The sequence below is a fragment of the Ovis canadensis genome, chromosome 2, assembly GCF_042477335.2.
Source record: "Ovis canadensis isolate MfBH-ARS-UI-01 breed Bighorn chromosome 2, ARS-UI_OviCan_v2, whole genome shotgun sequence".
Lineage (NCBI taxonomy): Eukaryota > Metazoa > Chordata > Mammalia > Artiodactyla > Bovidae > Ovis > Ovis canadensis.
Genome location: NC_091246.1, coordinates 228,569,775 through 228,574,092, shown reverse-complemented (window position 1 = coordinate 228,574,092; position 4,318 = coordinate 228,569,775). Strand labels below are relative to the sequence as shown.

At 38.0% G+C, this 4,318-nt stretch overlaps 1 non-coding gene across 1 annotated transcript; it reads right to left on the bottom strand.

Annotated features, from left to right (window-relative positions):
* Positions 1-3,553: 3,553 nt before the first annotated feature.
* On the bottom strand, positions 3,554-3,625 carry TRNAC-GCA (transfer RNA cysteine (anticodon GCA)). The gene has a single exon. It is a non-coding gene; the product is annotated as a tRNA-Cys (tRNA).
* Between the last annotated feature and the right edge of the window lie 693 nt (positions 3,626-4,318).

Genomic DNA, 4,318 nt, shown 5'->3' with positions numbered 1-4,318 from the left:
AGAGGATGGTAACTTGAGCTGGTCTGGCAGCTCCTGAGTGGGTGGTAGAGACAGCTTGGCTTTGAATGGGCCTTTTGATGGAGCCAAGCATCTCCCATCTCTGGGAGCCTTATTCTCATTAACACTTGCCCCTTGGGGCAACGCGGCCAAAAGGAAAGCAGACAGGAGTGCACCCGCTCTGGCCGTTGCCCTATCACATTGGGACTCTCCTGACTGGCTTTGGCACTGGCAGTCCATTCAGTGGCTGGTTTCCCATTCTCACAGGTGGCCTCTTCCTTTCTAGGTTGCTGACCTGAAGACAGACATGCAAATGGCAGCTTTAAGGGAGCTGTGGTCTTCGTGTTCAGGGCGCCCGACAGCTGGCCATACTCCATTGTGAACCACCCGTAAATGATCGAAACTTTTGCTCTATTCCCAGGGGACCCCCCATTAAAATGATTTTGCATTCACTACCTGCCAAGAGGACCTGTAAATGAGCCAAAAGGAGTAGCAGATTAAGCGTAATTATGAATTCTGAGTGGAAAGGAGTAGCTGGAGATTGTTTGCATGAAAGACCGTTTTTTGGTTTTTTTTTTCCCTCCTGAAAATTCACATAGGAAGTATTGAATGCTCCATGGAGTCTTTTGTATTTAAATGTGCTTTGCAATTAATGCTTCTCCTTGTGCTTTCATGGAAACAGATAGAAAACCTCCCAAACTTGAAAGCTGTTTTTAGAGTTGGATTTTGATTTGCTCAAATCTGTATCCAATCAGCACTGAATTTTCTAGATAAGTATTTTTAACATTTATTAACAAGAACCAGTACCAAATGCATTTCCCAGGCTTAGTCGTCAATGACCGGCTAATCCCTAGGGATTTATAAACTAGCACAACTGGGTAAGGATTCAAAGGCCTCTTACAGGCTCTTCTAGGGTACTTAATGTGTCACCATCAGGAGCAAGTCATTGTACCATTTATTCTTTTGTCTTTTCCTTCTTCACAAATAGAAAAAGAAAAGTCCAAGATGTTAAACATAAAAATATTTGCAGTGCCTGCAGACACGGCATCAATTCGCATCCATGAATGTTTAAGTGTTCCTGATTTGCTTTCAATTTTATAAACGTAATAATTTTGTCAACTAAAAAAAAAGTGTTATGAATTGTTGATATACCATACCAATGATTTAATGTGCTAAATAAAAATGAGTTTTGTTTTTCTCTCTCAAGCACACAACTGGATAAAAGTGAAAATTTTTCCTGATTTGCTTAAAAATTACTAACATGATTCGTCACTGTTTTTTCTTTTTTTTCATGTTGTCCACAGATTTTTTTCCTCTTCTCAATTAGCGATCCCCAACCTTTTTGGCTCCAGGGACTGATTTTACGGAAGACAATTTTTCCATGGACTGAGTTGCCAGTGGATGGTTTTGGGATGATTCAAGCACATTCCATTTACTGTACACTTTGTTTCTATTATTATTACATCAGCTCCACCTCAGATCATCAGACATTAGATCCTGGCGGCTAGAGACCACTGTTAAATACTTTTATCTGTATATAGGAGTAGTAGCATTCAAGATTTCTTTGTGGCTATGTAAATATTCTATTTATCTTTCCTAAAGTGTGTTATCAACTACCATCACACTATGAGGAAAGTAAGATCAGAAATTATGTAAATTCAAGTAAAAATGCTGATTTTTAAAAAATGAATCTGGCAGAAAGATGACAATGATCAGGACAGTAACACTGATAACAGCTAGAAAATGCCATATACTTATAATATGTCAGACACCAAAACTTCCACCTCTATTATCTTCTAAATCTTCATAAATCTATAGAGGAGTTACCACTATTATCTTTACTTGATGATAGAGTCTGAAGCCTAGAAGGGCTGTAGTTTCCTAAGATCATAGGGTAGTTTTTAGCTGCTGCTGTTGCTGCTGCTAAGTCGCATCAGTTGTGTCCGACTCTGTGCAACCCCATAGATGGCAGCCCACCAGGCTCCTCTGTCCCTGTGATTCTCCAGGCAAGAATACTGAAGTGGGCTGACTAGAGGCTGAAATTTGAACCTTGACATGCATGTGTTCCATGGATAATATATATATATATATATATATATATATATATATATATATACATAGTTTTAATTACTTTCAGAGCAACCTTTTGGAACAAACAAAAATGCCAGTCTAATTTCTTTACAATCATCTTTATACAAAATATATCCAGTTTCTTATATTCTTAAAATTTATTTAAATCTACCCATTGTATGTGGTTTCAAAGCAACTAATGCATTTGGCTAAAAGAAAATCCCGATGTTTAGTCAAAGATGCACAGAGCCCAAATTGCAATTGAATTAAATTTTCACTTTTATCCAGTTGTGTGCTTGAGAGAGAAAAATAAAACTCACTCTTATTTAACATGTTAAATCACTGGTATGGTACATTAGCAATTCATAAAATTTGTTTTATTTTTTCAGCTGAAAAAGCTATATTTAACCATTTCTATTATGTTTATGAAAAATACTTAATGATGAAGCATATATAAGATGAGAACAAAATGCAGACACTCTGCTCTCACATGATCTGTGCAGCTTCATAGAGCCACCACCCCATAGAATTAATGGTTCATGTTTTTAGCCTCATTAATGAAGCTATTTTTTTTAGCAAGACAAATTATATTGCTTCCTTCATTGCTGATATTCGATTATTTAAGTGGCTTAAAACAATATGCAATTAATCCTACATTTATGTTTAGCACTTATTAAAGCAAGACATCTCGTTAGTCTGGATTTTCTTGCTGTTCTTAACTTGAAAACAAATTTACTCTATGTTGAACAGTCAGCAAACTTTGGATCTACTCATTCACTGTTTGGTTAATTTGTAATTCACAGAAGGATGCTATAGGCAGAGGTGGGAGGTTGTCATTGTTTGTTGTTCAGTTACTAACCCATGTCTGACTCCTTGTGACCCATGGGTGCAGCACACCAGGCTTCCCTGTCCTTCACTGTCTCCCGGATTTCGCTCAGACACATGTTCATTGAGTTAGTGATGCCATCCAACCATCTCATCCTCTGTCACTCCCTTCTCCTCTTGCCCTCCATCTTTCCCAGCATCAGAGTCTTTCCAATGAGTTGGCTCTTTGCATCAGGTGAAGTGGGCATGATGAATAATAATTGTTTTTTTCTAACACTGAATGCTCAAAGTTTCTGAAAACATTTTCATGGAAAAAGAACAGTGTAAGGGGTTAGAGTATTTATCTAGCCTTGCTATTTTTCTTTCTTCTTCCTGTACCTTTATTGTTCAAATATAGTCATGGTCATATAGTGATGACCTCAGAAAGTAACAGAAATGTTTTTCTCAGTTTATATGTAAACATTCTGATCTTCAAATATCTGAAAAGCCTTTGAAAAGTTACTGAGTAGTCTCTGGTGAAAAGTGAAAGTGAAAGTGAAGTTGCTCAGTTGTGTCTGACTCTTTGTGACCCCATGGACTGTAGCCTATCAGGCTCCTATGTCCATGGGATTTTCCAGGCAAGAGTGCTGGAGTGGATTGCCATTTCCTTCTCCGGGGTATCTTCCCAACCCAGGAATTGAACCCGGGTCTCCTGCATTGCAGGCAGACGCTTTACCATCTGAGCCACCAGGGAAGCCTCTCTGGTAATAACCCCTTAATACCAATCTGTAGTTGCAAATCACAACTATATGCCTTTCATGGGAACGGGATGGGAGGTAAAGAAGGTGAAAGAAAGCTGGGTGATACACACATTTGTGGCTGCATAATAGTGGGAGAGTGAATAGTTATATACTTTTTTCTAATTATAAAAGGAATATGTCTGAGTCACAAAAGAATATTTGAAAGAATTGTCTGGAGGTTTTCTTGAAAAATATTTCTTTAAAAATATGGCAACTGGAAATACTTGCAGTAGGTATTATTAGAACTCATATTTCCCTTTGTTTCTTGTGGCTTCTGACTGCAGATGAGAAAAACACCATTTGTCCTACCCATTCCCAACAGCTCCCCTCCTCTCCTGCCCTGGTTTTGCTTTTGCTTCCCTTTGGCTGAAGATCCCATATGAGGAGCATCTTTAGGTGATCTTTGTGACCCTCCATACTTTAAGAATTCTCACTTGGACAGGTCACTGGATCTTCCTGCTTGACAATATTTTAACACATAAATATGTTATCCTGAGCCTTGTTTATCACTCTTGAAAGGAAGTATGAAAAACTAAAATTATGGTTTGAAATTTTAAATGGAGTTCTGTACTAATGAGTAAATGATGTGAAAGAAAAGAGGGATTCAAGGAGTCAAATAGAGAGACAGAAAAAAGGAAATGGTCGTA